Source organism: Herpailurus yagouaroundi, unplaced genomic scaffold (genome assembly GCF_014898765.1).
Source record: "Herpailurus yagouaroundi ecotype Mexico unplaced genomic scaffold, PumYag 161, whole genome shotgun sequence".
Classification (NCBI taxonomy): Eukaryota; Metazoa; Chordata; class Mammalia; order Carnivora; family Felidae; genus Herpailurus; species Herpailurus yagouaroundi.
The window spans coordinates 10878103-10891631 of NW_024412402.1; the positions used below are offsets into that span (position 1 = coordinate 10878103).

General features: G+C 42.3%; 1 non-coding gene across 1 annotated transcript; it reads left to right on the top strand.

The window, feature by feature from the left end:
• Positions 1-12257: 12257 nt before the first annotated feature.
• LOC121035669 (U1 spliceosomal RNA) lies at positions 12258-12424 on the top strand. The gene has a single exon (XR_005793015.1). It is a non-coding gene; the product is annotated as a U1 spliceosomal RNA (small nuclear RNA).
• The last annotated feature ends 1105 nt before the right edge of the window (positions 12425-13529 follow it).

Below are 13529 nucleotides of genomic sequence, written 5' to 3' on the forward strand. Positions count from 1 at the left end.
TTTTTTTTTTTTTTTTTTTTTTTTTTTTTTTTTTGAGAGAAAGAAGGGGGAGGGGCAGAGAGAGAATCTTAAGCAGGCTCCATGCCCAGCACAGAGCGGACACGGGGCTCCAACTCACAACCATGAGATCGTGACCTTAGCTGAAATCAACAGTCAACTGAGCCACCCAGGCGCCCCAGGCATCACTTGTAGATTTAATGTTTCAAGGGCACCTGGGTGGCTCAGTCGGTTAAGCGTCCAACTTCAGCTCAGGTCATGATCTCCCGGTTTGTGGGTTCGAGCCCCGCATCGGGCTCTGTGCTGACAGCTCAGAGCCTGGAGCCTGCTTCAGATTCTGTGTCTCGCTCTCTCTCTCTGCCCCTCCCCTGCTCACGCTCTGTCTCTCTCTGTCTCAAAAATAAATAAAACATTAAAAAAAAAAGAAAAAGAATAATGGTAAATGTTTACTGAGCACTTACTATGTATCAAGTGCTATGAGAAATGATCTACATTTTAAAAAAAACTTTTTATTTTGAAATAGTTACAGACTCACAGAAAGCTGAAACAACAGTTCACAGAGTTCTGTTTGCCCTTCACCCAACCTCCCCTAATAGTAACATCTTATCTAATTGTAGTGCAATAAGTGGCCAAGAAATTGACATTGGAACAATACTTTTTTTTTTAATTTTTTTTCAACGTTTATCTATTTTTGGGACAGAGAGAGACAGAGCATGAACGGGGGAGGGGCAGAGAGAGAGGGAGACACAGAATCGGAAACAGGCTCCAGGCTCTGAGCCATCAGCCCAGAGCCCGACGCGGGGCTCGAACTCAGGGACCGCGAGATGGAACAATACTTTTTAAAAACTTTTTAAATGTTTATTTCTGAGAGGGAGAGAGACAGAGTGCGAGCAGGAGAGGGGCAGAGAGAGGGGAAGACAGAATCTGAAGCAGGCTCCAGGCTCTCAGCTGTCAGCACAGAGCCCGACATGGGGCTGGAACTCCTGAGTTGTGAGATCCTGACCTGAGCCGAAGTCAGACGCTCAACTGACTGAGCTACCCAGGTCTGAAACAATATTTTTAACTAGACCACAGACCTTATTCATTTTTTTGCCATTTTTTGCATGCATTCACTTGTGTGTGTGAGGTCCCATGTAATTTTAAATCGTGTACAGATTCGTGGAACCACTACCACAATCAGGACCAAGCACTATTCTATCATAACAGAATTCCCTTGTGCTATCCCTTACATTTGTGAGCAACACATGCACGCGTGCACACACACACACACACACACACACACACAGAGTCTCTGTCCTCTAACGCCACTTCTCCATCTCTATAGTTTCGTCATTTTGAGAATGTCATGCAAATGGCATCATTCAGTGGTTGACTTTTCTCACGTATTACTTATAAATTCACGATCCATTTTGAATTACCTTTTGCACACGATGTGAGGTTTAGGTCAAGTTTTTTTTTTCTTCTGGTGCTTATGGATGTCTAATTTCTCCAGTGCCATTTGTTAAAAAAAAAAAAATCATTCTTCTTTTTCTTTTAAGTTTCTTTATATTTATTTTGAGAGAGAGTGAGAGCAGGTAAGGGGCAAAGAGAGAGGAAGAGAGATAGAACCCCCGAAGCAGGCTCCGCACTGTCAGCTCAGAGCCCGGCAGGGGGCTCAAACTCATGAACCATGAGATCATGACGTGAGCCGAAATCAAGAGTCAGATGCTTAACTGACTGAGCTACCCAGGTGCCCCATCCGTCATTCCTCTTTTGAATTGCTTTTGTCTCTTTGTGAAAACTCGTATGGCCATATTTGTAGGAGTCTCTTCCTGGGTTCTCTCATCTGTTCCATTGATCTATGTGTCTATCAGTCCACGCTGTGTTGATTACTGTAGCTTTGCAGTGAATCTGTAGCTATACTATAAGCTTTAACATGGATAGAATGATTCCTCCCACTTTCTTTTTTCAAAATGTTTTAGCGATTCTAACTCCTTTGCCTTTTCATACAATTTTAGAATCAGCCTGTCTATACCTACAAAACATCTTTCTGGGATCTCAAATTTTAATAATTTTATAAGTCTTCTTCATTTAGGGGCATTTAGGTGGCTCAGTCAGTTAAGCAATCTTGATTTCGGCTCAGGTCATGAGTTCATGAGTTCAAGCCCCGTGTCAGGCTCTGTGCTGACAGTACAGAGCCTGCTTGGGATTTTCTCTCTCCCTCTCTCTCTGCCCCTACCCCACTAACACTCTCTCTCTCTCTCTCTCTCTCTCTCTCTCTCTCTCTCAAGAATAAGTAAACATTTAAAAAATGTCTTCTTCATTTAATGTATTTTGTTTTTCTTAACATCTCTTCTTGTTACTTAATCTACTGTATGTCACAGAAGACTTCAATTTTCCTGTGTAGATAAGACAAGCCCACTGTCGACATACTGTTCACCGAACTGTTCCATATTTATCTTTACATGTGTTCTTTGGACTTCACAGTAACCCTAAGAGGAAGACACTAGCATTAGTTCCATTTTACAGGTGAGGAAACTGAGGCATGGCTAGATTAAATCGTTTGTCCAACACCTCACAGCTAGCAAGTGGCAGAGCTGGTATTTGGACCTAAGCAATCTAATTCTAGAATACACGCTTTTATCCTCTGTGCTATGCTGCTTTTCTTTGAAAATAGTTATTTCATTCAAGAAATATTTATTGAGTGCCTGTTATGTGCCAGGGACTGTTCTGGGTGCTGGGACTACAGCAGCCATGAGTCAAACACAATTAAACTATGGATAAAACCAAATCCCTGTTCTCGTGAAGCTTATTTTCTCAGGGGCGGGTGGGGGTGGGGTGGGGAGGGGTAGAGAACTTACGGAATGAACACAATCACTATTGTTTTACTAACGTATTATTTCATTATTGGGTTTATGCTGGGGGCAGTGCTTCTCTTAGTTACAGAGGCTGGGGTCTCACCCAAAAGATACGCCTATTCACCAGTCTTACCAATCTTCTGGGCTCTGGAATATCTCTCGGTTGGGACACAGGAACTGGTTGGAAGACCCAGGGAGACAGTAAGCTTAGCCACCAAAAGGAGAAAGCTGTCTAGACATTAGCTCTTGGGTGGTGGAAGATAAGACCACGCCTGCTCCCAATATGTGTTCAAAGGCTTGAGAAAACAGGACATATATATGCAAAGTGTTTGGGCACTTGTCCAGTCCAAGAGTGGGCTATAGAGCATTCAAACCAAGCTTGTGAGTAAGTCAGCTATAGGACAATCAGGAGATCGGACCTTTCTATACTATTTTCTAAAGAACATTTTGTTGAAGCATAGTATACGTATAGAAGAGTGCACAAATCCTAAGTGTATACCTTGATGAATTTCCATCCATGCAACCAGCATCCAAATCAAAGAAATAGAATACCACTAGTACCCCAGGAGTCCCTGCGCCCCTTCTAGTCACTCGCCTCAGAGACAGTTATTATCTTGATTTCCAACACCACTGATTAGTGTCACCTAATTTGGAACTTTCGATGAGTAGAACCATACAGTATATCCCCTACTGTGTCTGGTTTTCCCTCGCTGAACATTGTGTTGCTGAGATGCACCCATTTGCTGCATGTACTACCCATCTTTGTGCTGTATACTAAGTGTTCCCTCACGTGAAGATACCCTAATTTGTCTATTCTATTGCAAATGGACGTTTAGGTTGTTTCTAATATTTGGCTGCTATAGACACCTCTGCTATTAACACCCTAGCATATGGTTTTAGTGAACAGATGTATACATAAAAATGCACATGGGGTGTGTTCCTGGGAACAGCGTTGCTGGGTCATCCTATATATATGTGATTATGATGAGCTTTAGTAGGTACTATCAATTTCCCAAGCCACAGCATTGCTTCATACTGCTTTCAACGATGTCTCCCTTATTTTTAGTCAAATCTTTTGTTGAGGACTCCATCCCATTTCATCTACAAACAAACGTTTTAAAATCTATGTTTAGGCTAGAGGATTGGCGAGGGGACAGCAAAGACAGGAAACCTGAAGACAGGGGAACCTAGGACAGGTGCAGGTGTGTGTGGTCAGCCAGTTCTTCCTCTCTAGATATTCTCCTCCAAGAGCTAAGCTTTAGGGGTCGTGGTTTTGCTTCATAAAATACAATGTTCCTTCGCACAGTTGAATTGAATGGTTTTTCAATGAATGCTAATTAATTGCCTCATTATTGATCGCCCATTAGTGATTAGGTTAAATCATTAAACCGTAAGCTTAGGTGGAAAGAGACCATGCATGTGTTTCAACACTGTAGCCTCAGACACAATAGAGGTGCCTTAAATGTTAGGGTGAATACACAAATAAATAAATGAATGAGTTTCCTAAAGCTTCACAACTACGCATCATGGCCTGACGTATCATGCTTGGTTCATTCCACAGATATTAATCCTCTGACTCAGAATTAAGGATCCAGGCCCTTCTCGCAAGTCTGTCCTAAACACCATGAGACGGTATGTGAGCTCTCTTGGGATTATGCACATAGGATCAGTCAGCTGGCCAACCACACTCCTTCAGGGGGTGCATCCTGGCCCCACCCTCACGGAGATCATGGTCAAAAAGCAGAGGCTCAGAGAGAGAGCCTAGGAAAGAACATGCACACGCAGAATGCTGCCCTCTCTTCACTGTTCATGAGCATGAGCAAAGGGCTCATTTACACAGAGTGTCACATTTAATCCGCTCAAAAGGCCTGTGGGACATGTTGTTATTGTTGTCTTCATTTTAGAAAATAAGGCGATTCAGAGATGTGCGGTGACTTGTCCATGGTCACAACTAGTAAGTGGTAAAGCCCGCCTTTCGCTTAGATCTGTCTAAACCAAGATCCTGAGATGTTGTCAGTTATGTGTGCATACATCATTTAAAAATTAGGGGCGCCTGGGTGGCTCAGTCGGTTAAGTGTCCAACTCTTGATTTGGGCTCAGATCACGATCTCACGTTTCGTGAGACTGAGCCCCAAGCCAGGCTCTGCACCCACAGTGCGGAGCCTGGAGCCTGCTTGGGATTCTCTCTCTCTCTCTCTCTCTCTCTCTCTCTCTCTCAGTTCTCTGCCCCTCCACCGCTCATGTTCTCTCTCTCTCAAAATAAATAAATAAATCTTAGAAAAGAATTAAAGTTGCTTTGGCTCTCAAGTGTGGTGGCGTTTTATATGTGATGTCAATTAAGTTAAATACATTCTGTACGGAGCATCTACCATGTACGGAAGACCTATGTGTGACTTAAGCTACTATTAAATGCTATTTACTTTCTCTAAACACTCCTTCGGCTTCCCTGGTTAGGAGAAAGCTGAGCCCTGAGGGAAAATTATTTGGCGATCATAGCAGAGATGACCTGAAGCCTGAAGAAGTGGGTCTTAAGGGTTCAGAAAGGCCTTTCCAGAAGCAGAGACACACAGGAGTTATGAGGGACGGGAGGAAGATGACCAGGTAGAAACAAGGCAGGCGAGAAGGAAGCCGGAAATGATTTCCCATCAGAAATGGCTTTGCTTTGTTTTCACGACAGCCGTTGACTTCCCAAAGGCCAAAGAACGCAGGACATACTTGAGGGTCACTGGCAGGTCCCTGCATCGCCGGACTGCAGAGAACATAAACCCTCCGGTCACAGATGACGTGGCCGGCCACCTCGCCCACACCTCTGCCGTCTGGGTCCCGGGGATGCTGGCTCCTTGTCAGTGCTGCAGGCTGCTGTGACCCTGGGCTGCGGGGGAGGGGCAGAGCAGCAGGTGACGGGAGGACACTGCAGTACAAGGCAAAGCCGTGGGAAGAGCCGCGTTGTCCTGTAGTCCTTTGACAGGCCAGGGGACTGCAGGAATCCAAGGGTGGGGGTGGGGTGAGGAGGTAGAATATCACTGTTGCAGGGCCCTAGCCAGGAAGAAAATGCTTTAAAATTCAGCTTCCTGGCCTGGTTCCCAGCACAGCTAATGCCTGGAACTGACCAGTTGCCTGGAGAGTTTCAATTCTTTATTACATGCAGCTTATGCCTTAGCGTTCAGTTTTCTTTTGCCACTCAGTTTCAGATGGCCCACTGTGGCCTCTGCTCATGATTCAGACTGAAATAGCGGCCTGCTTTGCATGCTCGTTCAAGATACATTTCAGTTCTTGTTTCTTTGAAAAGGTCCTGCCTGGGATGCTGTATGAAATGTCAAGTTCCGGTCTGGTATTCCCCCACGTACCTTCAGGCCTGTAGTGTGACTTTTATGGGATTCCCACTCATACCCAGAATCCCTGCATGTTAATGGGCTTGTCTAATTCAGAAATGGCTGGATGATGTCATGGCCCCATGAGATCATACGTTTTCACCTTACATCACCTTCCATGGACTAGCTGGAATCCAAATTACTTAGGCCATTCCATTCTCTATTAGGACATATCTATTACAGACAAAGAGTTATCAAGGCATTATAATCTTCTTCCTACAAAGTAACCAAAGGGACTTGTACAGATTTTTACAATGGTCTGTTCCCCAGACCCACACCTCTGACAGTTGGCTAGTCCTTACTGATACGAACCCACAGCTGTCCTGAGACCGCTTAAGGTTAGACTGTGTTTTCCTGTGTTGGACATGGATAGATAATGGCTTCCCATAACTTCTGCAATGTCCCCAACATACCCCCTGGAAGTTTTTCCCACATATAAGACCACTTAGCTCTTATGACAGCCCTGAGAAGCTTAAGTTCAAAGTTATATGTAAGACATTGGGAACTCAAACTTGGAGATTTTTTTTTTAAAGTTTATTTATTTAAGCAATCACTACACCCAAATATGGGGCTTGAACTCACAACCCAAGATTAAGAGCCACATGCTCCACCTACTGTGCTAGCCAAGTGCCCGTATGGAAATTCTCAAGACCTTAGTGCTTTGCTCAGGGCTACCTTTGTTGACTTTTCTGGCCATTGGAGCTGGTCATCCCTTTCAGAAATGGATGCTTCTCCTCTGACCCCATTTTTTCATCCCTCCACATTCTAAAGAAGAGTCCCTTTCCAGACATCTATATATTCTTTAATATCCCCTTTATTCAGAAAGCCCCTTTCTGGATGTTCTGAACAAACGACCCAGGTGTGGTAAGAACCAGTTACTGATAGGAAAGTCAGGATCCAGAGCGATCAGTCAGAATTAGACAAGGACCCCAATGAAAAATAAACGAACTTGAACAGTTCACAAAAGAGGAAATATACAGGGCTAAAAGACACGTGGGAAAATGTTCAAGTTCACTAATAACAAAAGAAATGCAAATTTTAAAAACCAGGTACCATTTTTTATCTATCGAACTTGCAAAGTTAAAAAAAGAAAAGAAAAAGAAGAATATCCAGAGCCGACAAGTATGCAGTGGAGGGGCCACCGCCATGCTCTGCTAGGGATTGTATACATTGATACTATTTTTAGAGGGACAGTCTAGTGATGCGTATCATTCCGTTCCTTTCCAATTATCCCAAGAAAATGATCCAAAATAGATTAAAAATTTTATTCACAAAGATCCAGTGTTGTTTATAAGACTGAAAAAGAAGCTGGAAACAACTTAGATGTCAAAAAAGAAGAGATTGGTTGAATACATTTCAGTATCCTCCCACAATAGAACATTAATGCAGCCATCAGATAAGACCTTTAGTCAAGTTTCTAGTAACATGGGGAAATGCTCTTATTGCGGTGTTAAGTAAAAAGAGAAAAATACCAAATCATATATATGTTATAATCTCAAATACGTTAAAAAAGAAAACCCCAAAACACAGAAGCAAGGAAGGGGATAAAATATACTGACTTATTAACAGTGGTTGTCTTGGGGTATTGGAATCACTGGCAATTTTTCCTTTTCCTTCTTCTTCCCTTTTCCCTCTAATGTTCTGTACTGATAATATATTGTCTTTATAATAAAATTTTTATTTGAAAATAATTGGCTACAGAAATCAAGACGTGCAGTCTTGGCATGAGAATAGACCTATTGGTAGAAGAGATTAGAAAGGCCAGAAATAAATTGTTCCATTTATGGTCAATTGATTTTCAATAGGGCATTAAGAAAATTCAAGGGGGAATAATGGTCTATTCAATAAATGGTACTGGGACAACTGGATATCCACATGCAAAAGAGTGAAGCTGGACCCCTTCCTCACATCATGCATAAAAATTAACTAAACTCGATCATGGACCTAATTGTAAAAGCTAAAACTATAAAATTCTTGCAAGAAAACACAGAAGTAAATCTTCATGACCTTACGTTAGGTGAAACCTTCTTAAATAAGACACCAAAAGCACAGACAGCAAAAGAAAAAGGGACAGATTAGACTTCATCAAAATTAAATATTTTTTGTACTTCAAAGAACATGACCTAGAAAGTGAAAAGACAACACACATAATGTGGGGAAATATTTGCAAATCGTATATCTGATAAGGGAATTGTACCCAAAATATACAAGGAACTCTTACAACTCAACAAAAAGATTAATAATTCAGATGAAAAATGGACAAAGATTCGTGTAAACATTTCTCCAAAGAAGATATACAGATGTCTAATAAGAACTTCTTTATTCATTTCTTATTGCTGCCATAATTAAAATACCACAAACTTAGTGGGTTAAAACAATACCAATTTATCAGAGCACCTGGCTGACTCAGTCAGTGGAGCGTGTGACTGTTGATCATGAAGTTGTGAGTTCAAGCCCCATGTTGGGTACAGAGATTACTTAAAAATAAAATCTTTAAAAAACAAAACAATGTATTGTCTTACAGTTCTGGAGCTCAGAAGTCTCATATGGGGAGAAATAGAGACTAACTGTTCCTGGGTACAGGATATCTTTTGGGGATGATGAAAATATTTTAAAACTGATTTTGGTGATGGTTGCACAACTCTGAATATACTAAAAAACATTGATTTGTGCATATACTTTAAATATATGGGTTGTATATATGTAAATTATATCTCAATAAGCTGTGAAAAAATAATGAATCCTAGTAGGATCCCAAATCAGTTTAACAATAAATCCAATGCAAACTGGCTTAAAGAGTTAAGGAAATTTATTAGCTCATTTACCTGAAAAGTACAAAGGAAGTAAGGACTTCAAGTGCAGTGTAGTCTGGGGCACCCCTCCCCAGGAGCTAGAGCCCCAAATGTGCATGCTGGTATCCAAGGTGGGGAAGGTGGGATGGATGTTGTAGAAATATCACCCACTAAGGGTAGAGAGAAGAAAATAGAAGAAGGTCAAGTTCAAAGATACATCTTAGTGGGGTGCCTGGGTGACTCAGAGGTTAGGAATCATGATCTCACAGTTCATGAGTTCAAGTCCAGCTTCTGTGCTGACAATCTTGGAGCCCGGAGCCTGGAGCTTGCTTCTGATTCTGTGTCTCCCTCTCTCTCTCTCTCTCTCTCTCTCTCTCTCTCTGCCCCTCCCGCATTCATGCTTTCTCTCTCTCTCTCTCTCAAAAACAAACAAAAAAATTTTTTTAAAGTTACATCTGGGGTGCCTGGGTGGCGCAGTCGGTTAAGCGTCCGACTTCAGCCAGGTCACGATCTCGCGGTCCGTGAGTTCGAGCCCCGCGTCGGGCTCTGGGCTGATGGCTCAGAGCCTGGAGCCTGTTTCCGATTCTGTGTCTCCCTCTCTCTCTGCCCCTCCCCCGTTCATGCTTTGTCTCTCTCTGTCCCAAAAATAAATAAACGTTGAAAAAAAAATTAAAAAAAAAAAAGTTACATCTTAGAGGCTGTGCGCATCAGGCTGAAGCTAGTGAGGGAGTTTGTGCTAGACTGGGGCTTGAGAAAAACAGCTAAGGACAGTGATAAATGTTCTAAAATAAGACTGTTGTGATGGCTTCACAGCCCTGTAAATATAATTAAAAAACACTAAATTATACACCTTAAATGGTAAGTGAATCGTATTTCAATAAGGTTGTTTTTTTTTTTTTTTTTTTTTTAATGTTTAGAGCAAGAAGATAATTGTTAATTTAGCACTTGGGCATAGGATGCCAGATTTACAAGTGACCGAGAGAAAAGGGAGCCTCTCCTATTCAGGGTTCCCTCTTGGAGAATGGAGTTCAGTGTGAAGTCCAAGATGTGGGAAAGATCATAAGCGAGCCTCTGTGTATTTTAAAGGAGTCCAAGACTCCAGAGCCCAGATGGGTTACGTCTTAGGGCCCTGAAAGAACTTGTAGGTGTAGTCATTATTCATCCTATAATCTGTGAGAATTATGGAGAATTGGGGAAGAGAAGGTTTTTTTTAAATTTCTTAATGTTTATTCATTTTTTTGATAGAGAGAGACAGAGCGTGAGTGGGGGAGGGGCAGAGAGAGAGGGAGACACGGAATCGGAAGCAGGCTCCAGGCTCTGAACTGACAGCCCAGAGCCCGACACAGGGCTCGAACTCACAGACTGTGAGATCATAACCTGAGCCCAAGTCGGACACCCGACCGACTGAGCCACCCAGGTGCCCCGAAGAGAAGTTTTGAAGATAGGCACACATACAGATTTCTCATAAGTGACATGGGGAAGGTGAGAATGGAAGTTCTCCCAGAACCTTTAATAAAATGAAACCTGTTTCAAAGAATGCAAGCTCTTTATGGCGGGGACTTCATCTGCTTGGGCATAACTGTATCTTTAGCTCCTAGAACATTGTCTAACCCATTAAAGGCACCCAAATATTTGCTTAAGGTTGAGTGTTGACTTCTTCAGGATAGGCAGTGGGGGAGAACCTGGGTACACAGTGAAAAGCATGGAAGCTAGGCTATACACAAAATGAATCTTGGACAAAAGAAACCTTAGTGAGAGTTTTGTTGTTGTTGTTGTTATAAAATGGTTTTGGATTTGGCCAAATGCCTTTTCTGTATCTATCGAAATAATCATATGGTTTTTCTCCTTTATTCTGTTAATATGATAAATTACATTAATTGATTTTCCAATGTTAAACCATCTTTCATTCCTAGGATAAACCCACTTGGGAAGGCCATGTTATCCTTTTTATGTACTGCTGAATTCAGTTTGCTAGTATTTTGTTAACAATGAAGCCATCTGGGCCTAAGGGAAGATTTTTCATTACCAATCCAATTTATTTAATTGATATAGGACTCTTTAGGTATTTCATTTCTTCTTGAGTCAGTTGTGATCATTAGTGTCCTTCTAAGAATGTATCCATTTCATCAAGTTTTTAAATTTTTATTGGTGTAAAATTTTTCATAATGTTCCATTGTTGTCTTTTTAATATCTGTAGGGTCTGTAGTGAAATCCTCCCTTGTATTTGCACCAAAAACTAAATCTTGACCCAAGGTAAATAATAAACTATAGTAATATGGAAAAAACAAACAGACAAACCCTAAATCTTGGGACCAAAGTCAGATGTGAAAGTCTAGGCAAATTGCAGTTGGTTACTATGTCTCTTACATCTCCTATGCTTATTTTCCTTCTATTGCCAACCTTGGAGGATCCACTTTAGATTTAATGAAAGCTGCTAGGAAGAAAGGTAGCCTCCAGAAACAGCAAGTAGCAAGCTCATTGTTGATCTTGGGTGAGATTCTTAGGTAGGTTTGTGAGGGATACAAAAAAAAAAAAAAAAATTGGTGATCACTGAGAGTCATATATTCACTAAGAAGAATTTGGCTGTAATTCCTAAGGGCTATCTATCTACCTCCCTTGACAGCTGGGATTGTTTAAACTAGTATTTACTGTGGCCCTATTTTGGACCATGTGTACTAGCTGCAGACAAAACAGGGTGGGAAAAACTCCCTGCCTTTACCATATAGTGAGGGTGATAGTCACTAAACCAGTAAGTGCATAAATATAACTACAAACTGTGGGAAGCGCTATGAAGGAATTGTGCCAGATTTTTAATTTAGATTGGGTGGTGGAAGGGGGGAGGAAGCCGTCCAAGGAGGCCTCCAAGAGGAACTCCCATTGAAAGATGAGTAAGAGTTAGCCTAGGAAATAATGACAGGAAGAGTATTCGAGGTGAGCAGCATGGGCTTGAGTTAGGAAAGTGTTTGCTGAGTTTGAGGAACTGAGAGCAGGCAAGTGTTGCTGGAAAGTAGTGGGAAAGTGAGACGCACTGGAGCCAGGGAGGTTGGGAGGCTCAAAAACTATGAAAGCTTTAAAGGGCGATTACATGGTTGCCTTTTATCCTAAGGGCACTAGAAAGCCACTGGTAGAGTTTGGGCAGGAATGTAGCATGATCCAGTTTTGTTTTACTTATTACAGAAAAACGTAAACACATATGACAACAGATACAATAGTATTAGGACCTACTACGTGCCCATGACCAGCTTCAAAAATTATCTTAGATACTTACCTGGCAGGGGAGATACCATGATCATCACGAAGGTGGTTTTCCCAGGGCAAGGCTTATCCATTGCACTCCGGGTGTGCTGACCTCTGCGATTTCCCCAAATGTGGGAAACTCTACCGCATAATTTGTGGTAGTGGGGGACTGCGTTCGCGCTTTCCCCTAGGGAAAAAAAAAAAAATTACCTTAGAGCCGATCCTCAGGATTCCGGAATAAGAAATAGAAATTCCTGGGGTGCCTGGATGTCTCAGTCAGTTAAGCATCCAACTCTTGGTTTTGGGTTAGGTCATGATCTCTCGATTTCCAGTGTTCGAGCCCCATATTGGGCTCTGTGCTGACAGTGCTGCGTAGCCTGCTTGGGATTCTCTCTCTCCCTCTCTCTCTGCCCCTCCCCCACTCGTGCTGTCTCTGTGTCTCTCAAATTAAATAAGTAAACATTAAAAAATAAAAAAAATAAAAAAGGAATAGGGCGCCTGGATGGCTCAGTCGGTTAAGCGTCTGACTTCGGCTCAGGTCATGATCTCACGGTCCGTGAGTTCGAGCCCCACGTCGGGCTCTGTGCTGACAGCTCAGAGCCTGGAGCCTGTTTCAGATTCTGTGTCTCCCTCTCTCTCTGCCCCTCCCCTGTTCATGCTCTCTCTCTGTCTCAAAAATAAATAAACGTTAAAAAGAAATTTATAAAAAAAAAAAAAGGAATAGAAATTCCTAGAAATTCTTGATATTACAAGCAATTCTGTGTTTTGTTTTAACGTTTATTCAGTTTTGAGAGACAGAGCATGAGTAGGGGAGGGGCAGAGAGAGAGGGAGACACAGAATCCAAAGCAGGCTCCAGGCTCTGGGCTGTCAGCACAGAGCCTGGCATGGGGCTCGAACCTGAGCCAAAGTTGGGCGTTTAACCAACTGAGCCACCCAGCACCAGCAATTCTGTATTTTTTAAAACACTTTATTTGCATGCTTTATATTCTTTAAAAAATTTTTTTTAATTTTATTCATTTGAAAGAGAGAGACAGACAGAGCTCAAGTGGCGGAGGGGCAGAGAGAGAGGGAGACGTAGAATCTGAAGCAGGCTCCAGGCTCTGAGCTGTCAGAACAGAGCCCAACGTGGGGTTTGACCCATGAACCACAAGGTCATGACCTGAGCGGAAATTGGACACTCAAGTGACTGAGCCACGCAGGAGCCCTTTGCATGTTTTAAGTAATAGTGAATGATTGGGGTGCCTGGCTGACTCAGTCAGTAGAGCATGTGATTCTTGATCTCAGGGTTGTGAGT